Here is a 23,194-nt window from a genome sequence, read left to right as displayed (position 1 = left end):
TTAGTATTTATAGCTTGGTGTTAGCTCCTCTGAGCAGAAGGCTGTACTAGAGAGCTCCTGAAGTCCCTTCCAGTTAATGTTTTTATGATTCCATACTACTTGAAAGATCCCAGTCTTGCTTGTGTGAGGGACCTGTACCTCCACACTGGTATGCTTAGCGGTGTCTCTGGAGGATAAAACTATTCTTTTCAGAAGTATGTGCATTAATTTCAGAATATCATTCCCTTAATGGTTGATGTTTGCACTCTGTGATTAGGGAAAAGTCAGCTGGAGCACAGCAATTACTGTAAAGCCAAAGTAGTTCTTTGACCTTCTATTTAATGCAAAAGGCTTCTCACTCTACAGACTTCTAACAACCTGTAAAAGTTTGACATCGCTGGCAAGAAACAAAAGATGAAGGCTGGTAATACAATACGACTAAGTAAAGCAGTCCACCTAACAGAATATTCCAAGACTCTCCTATCTGCAATTTCTCACTTGGTTACAGTAGTTATTTCCAAACTGCATTTGTATTATGTTAATGCTTAGTGTTTGAAGGTGAAATCAAAAGGTAACTGCAGTATTCTCTGGGAACAGAGAGGGCACAGTTATCCCTCTGACAAGTTTTTAGTCTGTTTAGAGATGATGAGGAAAAAAATGAGTCTCAAATGTGGTACAAACAAGAGGAGAAAAGCTGAGGACAGAGCTGGTAATGGTGAGGTGGTCATACAAGTGATACTCAATGCACCTTACGAAAGCTGATTTGTTGTTGGAGGTTTTTTTGTGGGTTTTGAGTTTCTTTTTTTTCTACACTAACTTGCCAGCTGTTTTCTGAGTATCACAAACAACATGACTCTTGCTGTAGGGGTAATCTCACAGCATAGTTTACAGGATATGGATAGTAGGGACAGCAAGAAACTAAGCATGGATCTGATGATGACCTGCACAAAGGGAAAAGGGATTGTCCTGAATGGCAGCCACAGAACAGAAAAAGGTAGGAACAACTATGGAAGACCTTGTATGACAAACTTTCTATAAGTTATAGAGAATCTGGAAGCTAGTAAATGGTCTGAAGGAGGGAGAGGGTGATGTGTTGAGAAAAATGAGCAGAAGTGTCAAACCAATTCAAGGTGAAATACTGAAGGCTAGTGTGCTCTTATATGGTGAGGGTAGCCCCATGTGCAATTTTGCACGGTTGTCAATTGCTGCTGGCTGCCATAATAGTTTAAGATCTTGTCCAGTGTCTCCTTGTCCTGGATGTTAATAGTTCTTTATAGCTGAGAGGGAGTGTCTCTTTCCAATAAAAATTGACATGATGTAAGGTGAAAAGCTCAAAATAATTACTTTACAGCATAAGGGAAGTATGCCTTCTGGTATCTGTTGGTTTTGATGTTCAGGGAAAACAACTCCTTTTTCTGAAAATGTTTCTCTCTACATGAATATTAGCAGCTGCTTTCAGTCCGACGAGGGGACTTTAAATAGCTCAAGAGCCATCCCAGTGATCTATCCTCTCAAATTGTACTTTGTGTTAGTCATCAGAAAACTTTTTGTAAATAACTAATGACATAATTGAAAATCAAGCAATTAAGAACAACATTCATGAATTTGATAGAACAAATACTTGAAATAATGAAACATTGATGAGATACTTTTCTTGCCTCTGTAAAAAGATTATCAGAAATATTAAACTGTCAAGTATTAGCCTGCATGTTTGTTTGCAAACTTAATGTTTTATGCTGAAAGCCGGCAGGGTTTGTGTAACAGTCTAATAACTAGCTGCCTTGCAGGCAGATGGCCTTCAGGCTCTGAAGCCTCTTGCATTCAACCTAATACACATGCTTCACATCCTACTGATGCCTTTGTTTTACATTTAATGCCAGCTGAGGATACAGATATATCTGCCACAGCCCACTGAGGATGTAGCAATGTTACATTATAGTTCCTGAAGGCAGCTGTCTTTTTGGATGAGTACTCCTAGAATGCTATTAACCCAAGCTAGGAGAAGAAGAATCTGGTTTTACAGCATCTCTAGAACTTATGGGCTGCTACAAAGAGGATGGAGGCTTTCTCTTTGCAAGGGGCAATGACTGCAAGTTGCATTGGGAGAGGTTTCAACTCAAGGTAAGAAAAATTTTTTTTTACTGTGAGAACAATCAGTCACAGGAACAACCTCACCAGGGACATGGTAGAGTCCCCATCACTGGAGGTTTTCAAGATGTGATTGGACAGGGTGCTAGATAATATCATCTGTATTCCTTTTCCCATTAAAAGTTGGACCAGATGATATATTGAGGTCTCTTCCAACCTGGGCTGTTCTGTGCTACTATGAATTCAACTTTGCAACAATTAAAGAAGAAGGAATTTTACTAGTGGCACAAATCAGGTTGGTTACAAACCTGCTAAGAAGCAAAGGCAAATGCATGAGTCCTCTATGCACATCTTAGTCTGAAAGTCTGCATTTGATCCTCCTTTTACAATAACAGATATCTCGGAGGTTAATGTTTTTACTTGTACAAGTGACTCATCTTCTTCATGGAACTTGGAATGGCTTTGAGTGTCAGCTTGTGCCGTATACTTTTTTCCACTACACTACTTACTTAGTTTTCAGTGATCAATCTCAAGTGCATGACAGTAAAAAAAAAAAAAAAAAAAAAAAAGCTGCCTTGTTTATTCAAATTACAGTTCCCAGATAATACAGATGACAAGCTTGTGTGTTCAAGCAAAAGCTGTTCTAGACAAGAGGCAAAAGACCAATTGCTTGTGAAAATTATATTACAGTGAAAGTATATGTTCCCCACAGCTGTGGCCTCTTGTTAGAGACTTCTGTAACAGATCATCCAGTGGTGGATTTTGTTCAGCTCTTGGCTGTTAGTAAAAGGACTAGTATGTCCTAAAATTGCATATTTAGGTAGTAAAAAAGTCAGTGGTTAACAGTTTTTTTTCACAGATGCAATAATGATTCTTTAGACTTTTAGATGTGATTTTTCTAGTCCTAGAGCAATTAACTTTCCTGCACCATTTGTCTGCCAACATACTTCTGACCAGAGAAGTATAAAAGCAAGCACTTGTCAGCTTCTGTGCTTCTTCCTTATGTGCTTGAGGGCTGTATTTGCTCTCATAGTAACCACGCTGAGCATGACCTCAAAGATCCCATGAATTGCAGTGTCCCAAAATACAGTTTCCCATGCTGTAAGTGCAGCCCATGATTCTTGTTGCTACATGTGGCTGCAGCAATCCCAAGCATTGCTCTTTTCAGCTGACTTCCGTTACCGACAGCTTTAGATTTTTCTCCCAGATAACAGGTAAAGAATATCTCTGTGGGACTTGCAAGCACCACTGGGATCTACCAGACATACTTTAACCAGTTATGTGTGTGTTCTGTAAGAATATGTATTTTGTAAGAATGCTGTATGTTAGGGTAGGTAGCTATACTGGTTCAAACAAAAGGCATACCCAGCACAGTGACGAAAAATGGACATGTGGGCAAGAGTGTAAGATGAGCATATAAAATACTTCCTCCTTGTACTATCCTAGCTCATATCTCTTTCTGCCTCATGGAGAGGTATGTTTTCCATGTGTTTAGTAACAGTCAGCACTTTTCAACTTCCACAAAGTTTTTCAGTCTTTCCCTACTAGAAGTAAAAACATCTGGCAAAGAGTAGAACAGTTCAGTGACATGTTGCAGGAGGAAACCTGCAACCTCTTCTTATTTCCTTGGATCCTCATTCCTGTCTGATCTCATTTTGATGTACCTTCCTACATTGGACAATTTCTGTCCAGTCCAGTTGCATTATAGCTTTGGCATATTTGCCTTCACATTATTTCTCCAGATTGAAGAGGCCTGGCTTATCTAATGGTTCCTTACAGGGAAGCTATTCCATACCTTTCATCTTTCTTGTTTTATTGATGTCTTCCAGATCTACCTCTTTGAGATGCTGTAGTGTTCAAAGTGGGGTAGAGCTATGTATTTACACAGTACCACAAGACTTTTTTCTTCTTTTCCTGATTTCTAACATATCTATTCACTTTCTGACTGCTGCTGAGCAGTGACCTGACTCCTGAATAGAACTAAAACTATCATAATCTCAAGATCTCTCCCCAGTGGTAATAGTTAGCTCTAGTTAGCAATAGTTAGTGTCATTTCATGTGTGATTTATACTGATAAATAAAATGGCAAATGAAACTCAGCATTGTGAATTCTCCCTCAGTAGTTCATCCCCAGCCACGCTAATAACTTGGTATTATCCATAAGCTTTGCCACCAGTCTGCTTTCCTCCTTTTCAGGTTGTTTACGAATATGGTGGACAGCAAAAGTCCTGGTGTAGGCTTGTATGACATGCCTTATGAAAGAATAATTACACTATATCAATACAACCTTTCAGATTTTGACAAGCTTATTTGGGTTTTATTAAGAAGTAAGGTCATATTTTCTGTAATGCCATGCTGATTGGCATTCATTTTGTATTCAGTTTGAATCTTTACTGCTGATGGGTTTTCCAGTCTTCTAGGATTTAAATGCCAGAGCACTAGAGTTCAGATTGGAAGCTGAGAGCTTCTTAGTCAATCTCTTAGATCTTGTACAGAAATTATCTGTTTGTATAGACTTAGTCTGATTGCTGCAATCTCCCACCACCATTACTGCTAAAATAGAAATAATTTCATTGTCTCTAAAATATATTCTTCATGTCTTCCAAATACAGAACAGAAATATTTACTGAATATTTCTGGCTCCATTTGACCTGCAAAGCTAAGCTTTAAAACAAGAGATAGCATAAAAGCAAAAAACTTGTAAGTTCATATATAAAACTTTATTTCAAAATGTTGCTTTTAGCATCTTTAACAGATGGTTTTAACGCTCAGAGAGCTCCTCTGGAAACTACACATCTGCAGAGTTCTCTTTGATGGTAGTATTGGGCTGCATTTTATGCATTTGAAGCCAGCGTACTGAAGCTTCTTTGGTAGGCCAAGCTAGGAAGTTATCAGGATTAATCTTTGTTTTCCTTTTGTGTATTTCAAAATGTTCCTTTGTTCATAAGGTACACCTTATGGTTCTCATGGTGATACCCAAAAGGCTACTTGGTGAAGATAAGAAACTGGAGCTTCAATAAGCTATTTTGCACTTCAGCTAAGTAGAGGTTACTTTAACATCAGTTTCTTGCTTTCATGCTGTTCTGTCCAAATGTTGATTACTGACTGAAAGGGCTAATGGTGCTTCCCTCACTCCAAAATTCATGTAAACATTAAACTGACCCTCTGCAACTGACATTTCTGTGCATATCTGTTATACATTTGAAACTGCTGAGGCTTCAGTACAATCATATAGGATCTACTCACATCAAGCATCATTCCTATGAAAGAAACAATTTTTCATAGACGATCTGGTTCTGTTAAGATCCTCTACTGAATAGTAAGGTGAAAATTCTGTTCAGCTTTTTAAAAGCAAATAAGATCAAAGGAAATGCCTTACTGAATCACATCAGTGGTCTATCTAGCCTAATATTCTGCCTCCAGAAGTAGCAACAAGAGATGCAATTCAGGGAAGCATGTGAGCCTAACTGCTTTTGATTGCCCTTTTTCCCTCTCATAGGTCCCTCACTATGCATAATGCTTGGATTAAGGATGTTAAAGGGCACACCCCAGCAACTACTCTTAGTAAAAATTGTTTAATCCCTCTTGAATCTCCAAATGCTGTCTGCCTCCACAGTCATGTGTAGCAGCAAGTTCCTGAAATTCACTGACTGCTATCTAAAGAAGAAAATCCTCTTCTGTTTTTAGCTGTTTTAGCTTTACTGAGTGTTCCCTAGCTTCTACTATTTTAGGATTTGGTGAATAATGACCCAATCTACTAGCTTTTTTGGTTTGGTTTGGTTTTTTAATAAGCTCCTTTCTAAATTGAAGAGTTCTGGACTTCTGAGACTCTTATGATAATGGCAATGTTCAAACCTCTTAATCATTTTGATTATCTAAGCTAAACCTGAATCAATAGACACAACACTTTGCTGCTTATGAAGATAATGCAACAGCATGCAGCGCTATCCTAGATCATCTTTTACCGTCATAAAGAAAATAGAGAGTTCATGAAGCTGTACGTCTAAAGAATGGAAAGAACACATCACCTTTGAACAAGGTCCATCACATAAGAACTTTAGCAAAATACTGGATTCCCTATTTTAATGAATACTCAGTGTTACTGCCTGTCTATAATTGTGGACCCTATTTATGGTATGGTGCTTATATGGCTTCTTGTAGTACTTGAAAATAAATAGGAGATTTCCATTTCTTATACTCAGCTGTTGTTCATGAGTGACATCACCACAAAATAAACCCTCCTACCTGTGCTCCAGACTTCAGTATCTGCTGGAATCTGACTGGCTTCCATCAAATTTGGCTGAGGCCAGTGCAGTACTGGCCCAGGTTCTGGAAGCTGGGGCCTCTTGCTGGAAAGATGAAGTGGCTGTTAGGACTCAGCATTTGAGTATGCAGAGCAGTGTCTTTTATGACCTTGGTGAACACCCAGTTCCATTGTTCTGACAACTCAGGCATTTCAAGGGTTGCAGGCACTGTTTTTAGTACCTTACATAAGATTTTTTTTTTTTTTCTCAGCAGACACCTGCCATCTTTTAGTGTGTAACCCATTTTAATTCTCTCTATTTTTTGCCTAGAATAGCATTTTCTTTTCTTTCATTGGCTGTCTGGCCTTATTCTCTTATTTCTACTTTTTTGATAAGCTGTTTATCTTCTTATTTAAAAAAAAAAAAAAAAAAAAGTGTTCAAAAGCTCTGAGTGAGCCAGTTAAGAACAAAAAAAAAAAGGGGGCATGTGTTTCCACTCAATGCCAGCAGAAAAACAACAAAGGCTGTTGAAGACACCATTTTCTCCATCTTATAAAATTAGCAGCTTTCAGTCACTGGATAACAGTTTATGCAGGATCTGTATGATGCAGAACAGTTCTTTAAACACTGCTCTGATAGCTATTTAATGTTGTCCATCACAGTAGTTGCACACAGAATAACTTGGGGGGGGGGGGGGCAGGGTTGGAGTTTGTAGTTTTGGTTTTGGGTTTTTTTTTTTTCTTAGTGTTGCAGTGACATTTCTTTAACTTGACAAAGGCAGCATTCTCTTGGTGGCCATGTGCACTGTAAGCACAGCAGCTGCAATGACAGAGTGACCTCCTAAATAAGACTAATTCTAATACACACTTCTTTTGGAGTCTTCATGTTTTTCCATGTTTAGCAGAGATGTTGAAATTGGAGATACTTATTACAAGTTAATACAAGCTTTGTGTGACTTTTTTATGAATGTTACTGGGATTCTAGCATCAGTCATATCTAGAGATTGGTAACTAAAGCCTTGTTAATGTATTATTAGTGTATCATTTTTTCACTGTGGCTCTGTACACTTTTCTCCTCTAGTGTTGCTGCCTAGGAGTGGCTTAGAGTAGGCTTTTCCAATCCTTGTCAACTGGACCTTGCTATGACAAACAAGATGAGCAAATGGGAAGGAGGATTAAGTAGGAAAATAATCTTTAACATGTGACAGTTTCAACAGCTGTGCATAATTTTCTGACAGGTTTCTTGGTCTGTTTCCCTCTACCGTGCTATGAATGCAGTTCCCCAGTTCTCTTCCTTTGCTTTTCAAGAATCCCTAGTATTGGTGTGGGCTTCAGGAGGGAGTCTCTGGCCAGCTGCTCTCAATTCCTGTTTACGTGAGTGTTGCACTTGAACAGCTGGAGGTGAGTGGCTTTGGATGTTCCAGTGCCGGCCTCTTTCCAGGGCTGAGGACCCTGGGCTGAGCCGTTACTGTGCCTGAGCTCACAGGTACATCTAGAAAGGTTTGGCGCTCAGTTTCTGCGGTACTTCCCATGGCGGCTTCATGAAGTGGAAAGCCTCTTCACTTACAGCTAGCAAATGCGCACTATCTCACCACTCCAGTGTGGAGCAGAGCAACTGGTGGTGTTCAAGTGCTAGATGCAAAAGAAGTGGGCTGTGTCATCAGCTTCCCATACTGGTACACGAAGTGCATGTGCACTGCTCTGAAATGGAATATGACAGTGCTGCTGGTGCTCTGCAGCATCCAGCTTGAGCGAGGGAACTGAACAGAATTCCCCTGAAGTGATCTTGTCTAGGATCTTAGCTGCTATTTCAGGAAATAAATTCTTCCGCTAGGTGCAGATTCAGAAGAGTGAAAAACAGCGTGGAAGGAGCCTGTTAATCCTATTTTGCCATGAGATTAATTGTTGTCATGTGCTATTGTAATTTTAATGCCATAATTCCTACCTCCTTAGAAAACAGATGTCCCTCAGTCTGACTGGCTCTGTTCCAGGATTTTGTCTTGCCCTATTAACCATGGCATTGCTAGAACATGTGCCTTTTTCCTCCCTCTGTAAGAACTTAAAATTGCAGACTGGAGGCACTGTTTTCCTTTCCTGATCTGATGTTGCTTCTTTCCTGGGGAATCTGAGATGACATGCTTTCTATTTGATACTGAGAAATCATAATAGTCTTTGTGCTAGAAAATCATGAATTCTGAAGTGGAGTTAACAGGGATCATTAAGGGCTTGTGTCTAGAGGCATCTTTCTTTTCAAGTACCAACTTGTTTTCACTCCATTCTGTGTAATAGAATGCCTTGCTGCTTGATTTGGAAACTTTAGGGGACTGTGCAAAAGCAGTCAGCTTTTCCTGATTCTTGCTAGGGCAAATGTGCTACTGCAGAGGATCTACACCAGATCCCTATTCCATCTGTATTTTTTGTACTTCTTGCTTTATCCTGCTGGCCTGTATGAAGCAGTAATGGAACAAATGAGTCAATTCCTGAGTTCAAGCTTTGGAAAACTAAGAGCACTGCAGAGAAAATAAATTCACTGCCTGAAGACAGTCTTCTATCTTTATTTTAAACCAAACTAATATTTTAACGATCGTTTGTGTTTGGTTTTTGGGGGGGGTGTTATGATTTTTGTGTTATACAGACTTTTTAAGGTGAGGCATTGGTTTTTATTTGAATGCGTCAGGTTGCAAGCAGTCTGCTATAAACCATGGGTAATTAGTTTCCGTGGTTAATTACCCATGGTAAAAACTGTGCCTCACTTCTAGGTTGAATTTGTTTATTGTGGTTTCCAGTCACTATATTGTGTTCTGCCTGTGTCTGCTAGGTCTGGGTTCTCTTCTGGAAGAAATCTTACTACATGCAGCTGTCTTCTCACCTCACAATGCATTGTTGTATAAATCAGACTAATTTGGTGTGTTTTGACCTCAAACAATGCTTGTAACTGTGTTAGGATCTTTTCAGTTTTAGAATCTTAGAATCTGCCTTTCAGAAATTAAAACCCTAGACCAAAAAAAAAATGACAAAAAACCTCAAGTGGTCTCTGTAATGACAACATTATTAATCACTATTAATCTAAACTAATAGCCTGCAATACATGCACAGCTAGCTGTCTACACTAAGCTGAGCTCATGCACACTGTTCTCAGCTGTGAAGTTACTGTTTTCTAAAATATAACCAACATTACACAAGTATGGTGTAAATTTCTTGCTCTTGTCTGTAATGTGTCTAGGCTAGTAGACAAATCAGATCAATGATTTTGGTACCAATCATGAGTTTCAGTTAACAATTAGTGTATTTTATTGCAGGCAATTGATTCTTTGATATCAATTATATGAGGTTCCCCTAGAAACACCTTGAACAAATATCTGCTCATCAGCTGTCCATCATTTAAAACTGATTTTAACCTTCCCAATATTGGCTAACAGTCTTCTGGAATGTGGAACTGTTTTCTTTTTTTCTGCCTGACAATACAAATGCATCAGACCTGTTCTTGGCTGCCTGAATAGGCTTCCCCATAGAACCATGAGTCACAGTCCAGATCCTGACTCTTGCTTCAGGATCGTCAATGACTTGAGTTCAGGGATATAATGGCTCCTAAAATTGCAGGGTTGTTGTGGATCAACCCCTGCCAGCAACTAAGCACCACGCAGCTGCTCACTCACTTCCCCACCACCCAGTGGGATGAGGGAAAGAATCGTGGTGGGAAAAAAAAAAGTAAAACTTGTGGGTTGAGATAAGAACCATTTAATAGGACAGAAGGGAAGAAAATAATAATGATAATAACAATAATAAAATTACAATAATAATAAAATAATTGGAATATACAAAACAAGTGATGCACAATGCAATTGCTCACCACTTGCTGACCGATGCCCAGTTAGCTCCCAAGCAGTGATCTGCCCCCCCCCCAGCCAACTCCCCCAGTTTATGTACTGGGCATGACATCACATGGTATGGAATATCCCTTTGGCCAGTTTGGGTCAGCTGCCCTGGCTGTGTCCCCTCCCAACTTCTTGTGCTCCTCCAGCTTTCTTGCTGGCTGGGCATGAGAAGCTGAAAAATCCTTGACTTAGGATAAACACTACTTAACACACTAATGTTTTCAGTTGTTGCTATCAACATTATTCTCATACTAAGTCCAAAACATAACACTATACCAGCTACTAGAAAGAAAATTAACTCTACCCCAGCCGAAACCTGGACAAGGGTAGAGCTTGTAATAAAAAACTTTATGGGGAGCAGGACTGTGCTGCATGCATGAAAATGACATGTGCAGGTGTGGTTTCTTGGAGGCTAAATTTGGTAATATAAGAGTTCCTACATAGTCCAGTGGTCACCACAAGCTCATTTCTTGTTTTGTATGTAAGTGTGATTCTTTAACCTACTGTCTCTCAACGGAGCACTACAGGCATACATGTTCATTAAAGGCAAATGTTCAGCACAACCAAAGATTCCTGCTGTCTTGGGGGGAAATGGTAGAGAGTGAGTTATCTGCTATAGGTGTTATGTGTGGGGCTCATTTGCTGCAGAGAGGCAATAAGACACTGCTATGATAGAAAATGTAGCCAACACAGGTAATTATTGTGCTCCACCTCTCTCCTTTCTTTAGTCATCACTTAGGACTGGTGTGTATGGGAAGCCTACTAGCAAAACTGTCAGTACAATGCTAGTGGTAGAATTCCTGATGCAGTCATACTTATTAGAGAGTAAGTCTTCACAAACCAGATTGTGTTGATATAATTATTTAACTAGACATAAACTGATATAGTTATTTTCTACTCAAAATCAGTCCTTATACAAAGCACAGACAAAAATAATGCTTGGTGAGGTTTTTCCTTTGTTTTCTGCATTTTTATCTCCACAGATAACTAACTTTCCAATTTCGCAAGTTTCTTAGACCAAAGCTCCTAGAGTTGAAATCACCACATGAATTCACTGGTAGCTTTTCTAAAAAAAAAAAAAAAAAGCTGCCCTACTAAATTATTACTCTTGCTTCTAAAACCAGACATTGTGGTTAAATGTTGTTGGCAGTTCATGGAATTAAAATTCTTGAAGCATATATGGAAACAAAGAGTAAGCAGGTTTGTCCTGGAATGGTCTTTTGAATCCTTCAAGGAAAGTGGAGGTAGTGCATTGTGCTGAACCAGTTCCACCGTACTACCTTTCATATATAGAACTTTGAGGTGTCAGGATCTGTTTGAATGGACCTTGAGAAAAGATTAACCCTTTAATTTGATAGAAAAGGAAAATAATGATGAGATTGTTGGGGAAGGGTTGGACCTTTTTTCGGGACACAGAGTAAAAGAAGCATATTTTGTTGTTTTGTTTTCTTTAGGACTTTGTAGCCTTGTAGATGTGGGTGTTTTCTTGTTTGTTTTCTTCTTAAAACAAATACTAAGTTTACAGTGGTCTGTCGTCGAGGTAGTAGCTTGTGAATAACTCAATGATTTTGATTTCTCAGTCCTTTGTTAAATGGATGTGGTGGAATGCATTTTGAATCCATTTAAAACAGTGCTTTTTTCCCCAGTGATTTTGGTCTTTATCTGTAGAACTTTCTAGGACAGATAAGCTGGATGAGACTTAAATTTCTGATGGTTAAAATAGAAAGACAGGAAAAAAACCCTAAACAACGCAATAGAATAAGGCCATATTTTTCTTTCAGATGACCTGCTCTCAGCAGTTTTACTCATATTTTTGTAAACTGAGGCCTGTTCTGGATTTTGTCTGCCTTCGCTTTGACAGTAGCTATTGTGGAAATTGGTTATGGGTATTCACAATGTTACTTTGCCTTCAGGTAGGTGAATGGTCTGGATTTGACCTAATCCCACCTCTTTGCCTCTGAAATTTTATTGAGCACTAATGATTCTGCAGGAAAATCTTCACTAGACAGTTTGACTCCTATAAAGAAAATTCTCCTGGGATCACTGTTGTAAAGATGGAATTTGCTTGCATTTTTATTTCTATTTCATGGAGATGAATAATTCAAAGTGGTTATTGATTTTTTTTTATTATTTTTTTTTTCCTCCCCTCCATTTGTTTTTCATTTCTGGTTTCATCTGAGCTACATCCTTGCAAGAAAGCATGTGCTGCAGTGCTGATCTAATCCTACAGGAGAACATAAACCCAAGAGGGAATAGTGCCTAAAATGGGCATCCTATCTGATCGATGTCTAAAGAACATTTGCTTATTTTGCATCTTTTTTTCTGTTTTTTGACTAGTAGGTCTTATAAGCAGCAAACAGCTGGTAACTGTAATATCCCAAACATACACACAATTTACTAGCACTGATTTGGAGGGACTACGATTTTATCTCTTTAAATTTAAAATATGCCTGGAAGAACAGTTCCTCTTTTGTAATCATCGCATATGGTTATATCTTTGCATGTAGTAGCAACTAGATCCTGTGGCTGTTAGTTTTTCTTAGAATTTTTTGCTTGTCTTCAGATTTAGATTCATTGTGAGACAAGCCTCCAGACAATGCCAGTTAAATCTGCATGACCCTGACAGGTTATGGGTTCTACAGCTTCAAGGAATGTGGCAGAGCTGTTTTGCATTGCTTACAGAAAAATGCCTGCATTTCAACATTTTGGTTTCCAAATCTAAATATCATACTGAGGAGAAAAATTAAGCAAGAGTGGTATGAGTTAATAAAAACTGTACCTTTTTTTTAAGCAAGTCCTCTACAGTCTTTGACACAGAGTCATATAAACATGGCAGTATATTCAGAGTATTGTCAACTTTCCCAAATGTATTTTGTCTTGGAAATTTTACCTGTGCCACTACCAATTCTAAATCCTACTCAGCCCTCTCCCCAGCCTTCCTTTTGGTTTGTCTGCCAGGCTTAGCTCCTTGCCTTCTCTTTGCATCATCTTCACACTTACCACTGACACTTGTTGCCCGTCTCCTAGGATCCTGTTGTGATTTTGTCAGAACTGTTCTACAGGTGTCCTCTCTATAAAGCAGCATGGCATCTGTTACCTGGATAGCTAACAGGGCATCTGGTGAATTGGTGCCTCTGGACTGGCACTCTCCTTCATAAGGATGTTAGCAGCCTTTTACTGGCCTTTGACACAGACTTAACACAGCAGGTTCCCAGGAATCTGACCCTTCTCAGGGCAGCTGGTGCCTTTTACAAGAGACTACTGGATGATTCAGAGAAAGAATGTGATCTGAGGCAGTTAAACATGTCTGGAAGAAAAAGATACCCTCTGCAGGAAGAGGAATCTTGCACCTTATTTTGGCTCTTGTAGCTTCTCTGACACTACCTTGGTTGCGTTTCATTTTTACTTTCAGTGCTAGACCTGGCTTGCACCTTCTCCTTAATTCTGGATGTCTGTTGGGACATGTGGAAAGCTTTGCTGTGCCTCTGGCTGGAGCAGGACTATGGGTGCTAATCGGGTACTAATGCTGGCAAAGGCTGCTGAGGAAGTACAGCCATCCTGAACACCATGTAGAAGGCATGGGTTTTTTGTCAGGTGGACGTATGCTGCTTATTTGGAACACTTTTGGAGAAGTCTTTCCTTGAACTCAGTGTTAGTATTATTAGGGAAACACTCGGGTTTGATCCCAGTGTCACTAAGAAATCACTAGGATTTGATGCTAGTCCCTCCTTCCTCTCTGCCACGTTAAGCCACCCTTTTGGCTGCTAAGGAGTCATGCTGCACTCATGCAGGGGACACACTGCTTTTGCTTACTGTGCCCCAGTATTTGTCTCAATCCCTCTTTTCACGTTCCTTCTGGTCTTTTAGTACTGCTCATGTTTGCTCCAGTTTCGCAGCCTTGATTTATAAACCTCTTTATCCTTTCCACCGAGAGTTCTAGACAGGTCATCTTCTGTCGTTTTCCCTAAAGCTTTTGAGTTGCTGAGTTAAATTAGGATCACCATTTTTAAAACCTTATTTTCTGGGACAAGAGAGACCAGAGTGTTGCCACAGAAAACTCACAGGGTTCATGAATTTGTTTAAAGTAGGGATTGGAAAAGAGGCTGGTAACAGGTGCTGACAGTCTCTTTGGACCTGCATTAGGGATGCTATTAACACAAAAGTAAAGCCTTACCTGGTGAAGAAAATTATAAAGAACTAAATGGAATGGATGACTTGGGCTATCCACCTATAAACTTGTCAAATACCACAGCAAGTTAGGAGAAGCTAATTCTCAAAAACTCAGATAATCACTCCTTAGGCCCTGAAGTATCAGAAAGATGAAAAGATTATTCTCAAATTAAGGAAGAGAAGCCTAAATATGTAACTGTATTGGACCTGCAAAGCAGCTGAAAGAAGAAAATACTTAAGGGATTAAAGGTTCCTTGAAATAGAAATATACAAACAACTAACAAGGTGTCACTTCATTTCAGAAATGGTTATTTAAAAAATAAGGAAACTTGACAAAAGTGGGAAACAAATCTTTAGTCAGAATTTAAGCAACCATAGAGAATAAAAAGGTACAAATATCTGTAAATAAGAAAGCAGATAGGAAGTAGGGAAGGCTCATTAAATTGTTGCACAGAAGGATGCAGAAGTATTCAGCAAAACCAAGCATCCTTTAAAAACATCCTAGTAAAGCCTGTAGAAAAAAGTAAAAATAGCTGTGCCTAGACAGAAATGAGGATAGCCAAGAAGATTTTAGAAGTGATTTGCCAAAGACTTGAACAAATCATTGGTTCTTTTGGTTTACTGAAAGCAGATAGTCTGTGAAAGTCAGTAACTGGATAGTCAAAGGAAAAAAAATATCTTCCAAGAGGATGGATGCAAACAACTCCTTGCGCTTCTTTGCAGTCTTCTCTGCACAGCATGCTGTGGTGATAGCCTGCTACCTCTTCTCTTGTAACTACTTTGACAGTCTTGTGTAATGAGAACTCACAAGCCTGGGATGCAGACTAACGGAGAGGTTAGAGTTCTGTGCATTGAGAACTACATACAGAAATACCTGTCCTTCCTAATAAAAGCATATAACTCAAATTAGTGTCACGGCTATGGCTGGGTCAGGCCATGGTTATTCTTCATCCCAACACTTTTCAGAAGCTAGTATACTGTTCATTAGAATCTCTGTTCTCATTAAAGCCTTTGGCCTATAGTTATGAAGAAAATCAAGTGTATTTGAGCATAAGACAGTGGGCAACTCAGAGCTGTTGTTCAGAGAAGCACGACCTCTCTAGACTCAACACGTATTGTAAGCCCTATTCAGTATTATGCTTCAGCTGTAGCTCTCGGAGGTCTCATATTTCATAAAGACACACAGCCTTCACTTACATAAAAATGTTTTAAACATCATGGTAGAGAAAAGCATGGAGACGTGACCCTGGCTGCACCCTAAAATTTGAAAATAACAGGAAAACATTTTAAGAAGTCACTTTTGTTATATTTGCAGGCCTGGGGGAATAGCCGGTCTATGGCTTCTTAATATTGATGATCCAGAACATTCTTGTCAGTGTGATACTGACTTAGGTGTGCAGTGATGAAATAAGTGTTCACATTGTTAATAGTTTAATTCCATATTTAATTCCATATCCTAGTCAGAAGGGAACTACACCTTACATCCCAGGAAGCTCTGAGGCCTTTTCAAAGGTGGACAGGGAATGGAATTCCTCAGCCAAAAGACAAGATCTTTGTTTCAAACCATACTGATTCAGTGACTGTTGTCTGTTTGGCTAATTGGAGAAGAGTTTATTTTGTCAGCATGAGTGAGAAAAACTCCATCTCTCTTCTCTAATTCAATAGTTGAAATAAATCTGTCCTTGCATCAGAGGATACTAGTGTCTTTAAATAGCAATATTTGAGTGGTCCTTGGAGTTGAACATCAATGAGCCTTACCTCTTACTGGTAAGAGCACTGTTTTTCTCTTGAGTTTGGGTTTTTTCGGTTTTGTTGTGGTGTGGGTTTTTTGTTGGTTTGCGGGGGCGGGGGGGGGGGATTGTTGTTGGTTTTGATCTCAATTTGGTTTGGTTTGGGGTTTTTTTTAATCCTAAGCCTCTGTATACTCCTGTTCTATGGTCCTGGTGCCTGGTCTGTGATGTCCCATAACTGTCAGGCAAATCTCCTGATTTCCTGAAGGACTGAAGAAACTGAAATGTTCTTGATCATAGCCTTGTAGGTCTTCCTGGCTTTAGAAGGTAGGAAGTGGAAACTAGAAGCTCAGTGCCCTCTCTTTAGGAACTGGAAGAGACTTGAAGTTCAGCAAGTGCTTTCCTTATTAGTGCCCCTTTTCTTCTGCTTTGACAGCTATTTTTAGGCTTTTTGCTAAATGATAATTTGTTGTTTTCTTTAAAAGCTAAAAAGAAGAGGTGATCTGCAACTGTTATCTGATCACATGAAGGCAGGAGGGCTGCCTCAAAGAATTGCTGTGCAGGAGGCTTTTTAGGCCACTTAAATAACTGATGCATGTTAAAGGCAGCAGCTGTTTTAAGAACCTCTTCGGCTTTGAGTAAGTGTCTTGCTGGTCAAGCAGTACATATATGCCCAAGAACTGTGCTTTATGAAAACCACCATGCCTCATAAGTAATTTTTCTGTGTAAAAAACCACTTGCAAAGTACAAAAAGATGCATTCCTGGCTGCTGGGGCCTGAACACATAACCAAGAGCAGAAGGTGAAAGGTAAATTAAAGACAGTAGATGCATCAACCTCCAGTCATGAATTTCATGGAGATAACTATTTCTGATGTAAGTTCTCAATAGCAATTGGAAGACGCCAAATTTTTATGACATATACAGAGATTTTGAGGCAAAAGAGATAAGAGCATGATATGATATTGTTGAAACAATATCGTTTCCTTATAAAACAAGATCATGGATGGAAGATAACAAATTGGCCTGTTCACATATTCAGAAAGTTTTAATACAGTTAAGGACATCAGACTAGTTCATGCTTAAAAGTGTACTTGCATGACTGTTAACAGGGAGGGATTTTGGAACAATTACTAATATCAGTAAATGTCCTGTTTAGACAGTTGTATCAAATCTTATTTTGCTGCTTGAAATAGAATATGTTATGTCAATATAAAAAAATCAACACAGAAGGAGATCTTGCTGCCCTGAATATCCCGCTAGGGGCTGAATTTGGTTACCATTGTAATGGGCATAGAAAAGGAAAAGGCTGCAGAGTTGTGTGTCACTGTATGAAATGTCCTGGTGTGTATGCCCTTCCTGTATGTGGTAGTGGGGAGCTGTGATCCTGAAGTACTCTGAAAAATCTACTAATGGCAACACAATTTCCACCATAGACCAGGTCTAGACCAAGGCTATCTAACCCCCCTCCCTTCCTTCCTGCACCAGTTGCACTGCTCTCTGGAGTGACATAGACATGTGTCTCAGTGTTGTAGGTTTATTAGGAAAGACATGAAAAACTGTAGGCTGGATGAAATTATCCTGTACACCAGGTCCAACCTGTAGGCTGCCACCTGGGCAGTTCTTACACTTAAGTGGGTGATATTAATTCTAATATTAAGAAGCCTAGTTTGTATGTAGCAGTAGTAGCAAATATATCCTCTTGCTTTGTCCTCAGCACTGCTGCAAAGCAGCACCTTTAGGTAATATCCTTTGCTCACCTTGTACATCTTTAAGCTGAAAATGGGGACTGCATGTTTGTTTTGCAGTCATTCTGCATCCCCACCCATTTACTTTGCTCTTTACTTCTGACTCCTTATTCACTTGACTGTGCAAACCTCTCTAGCTTGTGTTATACTGGTTATAGTGGGATGTCAAGCACAATAGATAGTTATAATGATCTCTGTTTCTAAGAATATCTGTTGTGGTGCACAGGGGATGAGAAAATGAGTCTGAAGTGATGATAAGATAAGCAGAGAAGGCTGGGAGCACAGACAGCAAAGGTAATATATTCATGTTTGAGGAATAGCAGGGGGGGCAAATATAACCAGTATACATATGGACAAAAAAAAAAAAAGCCATCAAAGTGGAGCCAGCCCACTTTTGTCTTGTGTGGGGGTAGTAGTATACAGGGAGTACACTACAATAGATTTCCTCTTCTATGATTTCACGGAAATCAGTAAGCTTTTGCTAACTGGTGGCTAAAATGTTTTCTAAAGCTAGATTGAATGTGCTATTCCACAGTTGTTATATTAAGGATCAACATAAATGTCTTCAGGATACCAAAGAAAAAAACATGGAACATGGGACACTTTTTAAAAGGACTTGGAAGGACCTGGGGAACACTAAAATTAGCGTTATACTTGTGTTCTCAGTGAATAGATGCATACTGGCAGATGTTATCCTGATGCTGCTCTTTATCCTAGTGAGGGACGTTCTTACCAGCATCACCGTCACAAGCAACATGCCCTGGATCTGTGTGGGGCTTGTGCTGTTTGACATGTTCATAAATGATTTGGAGTATAGTGTCAATGCTGAAATAACAGAGCTGGCTGCTGATTTGAAGTTATTGATGGTCACTACATCAAGGGCTGGCTTAAAGAGTAGCAGCAATCTCAATGCTCAGCTACATTCAAAAAGCAAATGTAATATTAGAAATTAGAACAGTAGAAAACACCATAGAAAACATCATTATGCCCTTATGTTGGTGTATAGTGCTTTTGATTCTTGAATGTCTTGTGCAGTTCTGGTCCCTCTCCCTCTTTCCCTGTCTCAGAAAGAATATTGTAACATCAGAAAAGCGATAAGGATGATCAAAAAGGCTTCACTACAAGAGGACACTTAAAAACCAACCGACCAACCAAATAAAAAAACCAAACCTAGCAGTTCTCACCTTATAGAAAAGGCAGTGGAAGAGCAATGTGACAGATATGAGAATAAAAATGCTCTAGTGAAGGTTAATGGGAAATTATTCTTTTTTTCCCATCATAACTTAAGAATTAGGGAGTAACAAATGAAATCACTAAGCAGAAGTTAGAAACCAAATATACAAGAGGAAGTGATCCTTACACATGATGCATCGCTAAACAGTTGCCACAGAGTTCAGAAGTATACATAGGTTCAGAAAGCAATAGAGAAGCTCATGAAATTTCTACATAAAGATGCAGAAACAACCTTTGTTGGTGAGTGTGGGCATCTGCTGGGAGCTGAGAGATGTAACTGGAGGTATGTCAATCTGTCATGTCTTTTATGCCCTTTCCCTAGCTGTCCACTCATGCCTGTGGGCTAGATGGGCTCATGGCCTCATCCGCTGTTCCCATTCTAAAGTTCTTAAGGATTAAGGCTCATGAGAAGGTTTTTTGAGACCAGACTTTGTCAGATGAGGGAGTAGGGATGCACAGGTATGCTATGGAATGGGCTTTTCTGTGTCTTCTCCACTCTTTACAGGCAGGAATAAAGAATGCATGGAGGTGTGGTGGGCTCTATTTTGAGCTGCTGATTTTTAAATTAAATTAAATTTTAAATTAAAACTATCAAACCAAATTGACTGAAATGATTGATCATTACCTTACAACTAATAGAACTAGTTATAACAGCACCAGGAAGCAGCAGCATGAAAGAGCCTAGGACCGGCAAGCAGACTTGCTTCTGCTCTTTGAGGCAAACGTTTTGTTGAAGTGGAACTTGGAATTCTTCCATTCCACATGATTGTCTGCGGGGTGGGGAGCTGAGCCTTTCTGCAGCCACAGATGGGACACTCCCAGTCCGATCTATGCAGTGATTTACTTTTCCACATCTCTATGATCATTGGTCTATGAATGCCATGATGACAAGACTGCTGAAGTCGCATGTAGTGCTCAGCAGATACTGAACTGAATGTTAAGATCCTAGTGTCAACGGGTGGCTGTAGCCATTCTGCTGTGGCCCTTCCTTCAGCATAATATAGAACTGTTTTTCATTGTAATCCCAGCACTGACATAAATCCAAAGGAGCTTTTACCTTTAGATAGTCTTTGTAGTTTCCAGTGGACTCAATCCATTAGTTCCTGAATTAAACAAATGTAAATCCATAGATTCTCATTCCGTATTATGTAGTACATATTTCAAAAAACCCTTTCACTTTCCAAAACAGAAAAAAGGTCAGCTTTACTCAGTTAATATCAGCTCTCTGCCCTCTTTCAAAGAAGGTGGCAGGAACTTGTACTCCTTTTCAGAACCCAAGCTTTTTCACCCAAAAAAGCTGGTTTCAGACTGAACCCTCATTTTATTTCCAAAGATGAACCCCTTTTAAGTATCTCAGTTGAGAATTGTACTCAAAAGTGTTGACCATTACCTGTGTTTATATTGGTGTCCAGAACTGGCTGCCCCTCTGGGTCACTGGAAGGCCAGTATGCCTTGCTGCAGATCTTTCTGAGAACGTTCCAACACTTTGTCCCAGGATTTAACAATACAAAGGTGTATATTAAAAAGAAGCGCTCAGTCACTTCATTGCAATTGTTGCTGTATTCCTGTGGCTGGGAAGTTATGCTGTACTGATGATTCTGGTGACTGGAGAACTGTGTCCCTTACCATCTGTTTGTTAGTTGTCTGATTTGACTGTCAAGTGAGTGGTTGGGCAAGGATCTACAGAACTGCTCCCTGCAGTGACTTTTGTGTTGGAGGTGAAAGCAGAATCCAGAAGGCTCTGTTCTTTCCTAGTGCTCGCCACAGAGGCTCCAGCCTATTGGGAGCTGTTTCCAGCCACCGCAGTAGACTAACTGGCATCATCAAGTAGCTGGTGTTACTGCCTGTGTGTTGGAACAGTCAAGGAGAAGACTGGGATGTCACAGATGTAATGGAGCAGTTCAGCAGCTCCCATAGCATGGGACTATTTTTTCAATAGTTTGTACCTTGAGAATTTTTTCATCTTTGGTCTTTTTAAATAGGGTGTTAAGATGTGGATGTGTTACCAGTTCAAAACATGCAGAAATCTAAGACGTTTGATTCCAGTGCATTAATTTTTTCTGAGGTTCACAGATGTTTGCCACTGATTGGCATCATCCGAAAGCTACAGAAGAGAAGGTTCTATTTATTTTTTTTTAACTCATCAAAATTCTGTGATATTTTTATTCCTGAGTGTTCCATTGTCTCTGACAGCCCTTGGAAGATCACTGAGAGGGAGACTTGCTGCAGGGCAGGCAGGACATCTCCAGCTTTCACAGTTAATCCTGGAATCTAAAAGTAAGCCAGGATCTTGTGTAAAGCAAGCAGGGCACTGGTAGTGATTTCAGTGCTTGCTATGAAAAAAGGTCACTATTGGCAACTAGCATGCCATGGTGTAATCTATATATTCCAATGCTGGACTGTTAGGCATAAACCCAGCAGAACAGGAACATGCTTCTCCGTCAAGTGCCTTGGAGGTCAAATGAGCCAGAGACTGATACTGGTTATGAAGCGAGTTGCAAGGTTCTTAGAAAATGATTTAAACATTTATCTGAAAATGGTGCTGGAAATAGGTCTCCAGAGGTCAGGTTGCTGGCATTCATGTATCGCTCATTCGAATTCTGTTATCTGTTCGATAGGATCTGAGATCAGCATTGCCACCTCCCTGTTCACTAGCAGCCAGACACTGGGTATGCTATACTAGGCACAACTATCCGCAGCCAGGCTGCTGATGCTGGGCCTGGTATTTCACGTTGCTTGTCTTTAACTGGAGGAGCTGCTCTGCAGTTGGAGCCAGGCATGAGGTTCCAGTTCAAGAGTAACTTCTTAAACCAAAGCCGCCCTCGGACGAGATGGGGAGTGCAGCCCCTCTGGCGCGCTCCTGTGAGGGGTAGCCTGGCTGTAGGCTGTTGGAAGAAACCGTTCCGATGGCACGGGAACCCATACGTCTGCAGGAGTTTGCCCAGTTCCCGCACTTGGCAGCGCTGGCCAGAGTTGCGGCGTTCGCGGTAGCCCAGGCTCTGCGGCAGTCGGCCTGCCTCGGTGCAGGGCCAGGCCGAGCCGGCTGCCGCACGCCGGGACCAGCGGCCGCGCTGGCCTTGCCGGGGGCGGGCCCGCGCCGGGGCCCTGCCTCCGGGGTGCTTCGGGAGCCTGCAGCCCGCAGAGGGTTAAGTCAGCCTTGCGCACTGTGGATGGGTGTCGGGGGGGGGCTGGCAGCTCCTCCCTCAGCTCGCGTTGACACAGCAGCTGCTCTCCGCAGCCCGGGCTGTGCCTGTGCATCTGCGGCTCTCCGGGCGCCCCGGCAACGGCTGCTGCTCCATGGGCCGCTCACCCCAGGACAGGATGGTACGTGCACGTTCCTTTCCTACCCTGTCAGCCCGACCCGGAGGCTCCAGGACTTGGGGCGGGCAGTGGGGGGCGTTGGTAGCGGTCAGCCATGAGAAGCCCCCAATACTGTTCGGGGGGTTGGGGCGGGTGCGGGACTGAGACGGCCAGCACTGGCTTTGTTCTTGCTCTGATGCTGTTTGTTTCTTTGGGGAAAGCTGGTCGAGCAGGGGAGGACGGGTTATTCTGGGGGAGGCGACTGTAAATTTAGATACCTGGCAAGCAGACTTAGCCCTGACCAGGCTCTCTTGCTCTCCTCTGCCTTGTCTCCGGGGGTGAGTTGCTGGGTGTGCTCTGCCCTTGCAGAGGAGCAGGTGAGGAAATCTTTGCGGAGCAGTCTGTAGCAGATGCGGTTTTCTTTCCTTGGAATTTGATCCTACTGGAGCAGGGGGGGTGGCTGACTGGTGGCTGAGGGGGAAAGGACTAGTGACAAGAGGGAAAGGTGGCTGCAGATGGAGCTTTTTTTTTTTATGATCTGAGGACCTCGCCCCTTCTCAGCTGCTTGTGTCCTGAGTATAGGAACAGAAACCGAATTCCCTAGCTGCTCAGCTGTTTACTGCACTTGTGTCATTAGCTCAAACACGGAGAAGGATGTATGAAGATGGGTCTAGAGAAGAATCTGGAGAAGATATTCTGCCTGTCAGGGGCTTAAGGAGTCCTGCAGCATCATGATTTATCCTAGTATGGTCTTTCCTGAAGATGGTGTGCTACTGGAGGAGGGAGGAGGTGGCACAAGGCATCTCACAGACGCTGTCTTTGGGCAAGGC

General features: G+C 40.9%; 1 protein-coding gene across 3 annotated transcripts in view; it reads left to right on the top strand.

Moving 5' to 3' along the window:
- The window catches only part of MAP1A (microtubule associated protein 1A), an 80,930-nt gene that overhangs the window by 10,756 nt on the left and 46,980 nt on the right, over positions 1-23,194 (top strand). Inside the window, exon 1 of one of the 3 annotated variants that reach the window (XM_030014507.2) lies at positions 22,261-22,388. The exons of the other annotated variants lie outside the window; for them this stretch is intronic. The gene's annotated coding sequence lies outside the window, so the exon portion shown is untranslated. Of the gene's footprint in view, positions 1-22,260; positions 22,389-23,194 lie in introns of those variants that run through there. 3 annotated transcript variants of the gene reach the window in all.

The sequence above is a fragment of the Aquila chrysaetos genome, chromosome 5 (assembly GCF_900496995.4).
Source record: "Aquila chrysaetos chrysaetos chromosome 5, bAquChr1.4, whole genome shotgun sequence".
NCBI classification, from domain to species: domain Eukaryota; kingdom Metazoa; phylum Chordata; class Aves; order Accipitriformes; family Accipitridae; genus Aquila; species Aquila chrysaetos.
Note: the sequence above shows the minus strand (reverse complement) of the source record. Positions and strands in the feature narration are given on the sequence as shown.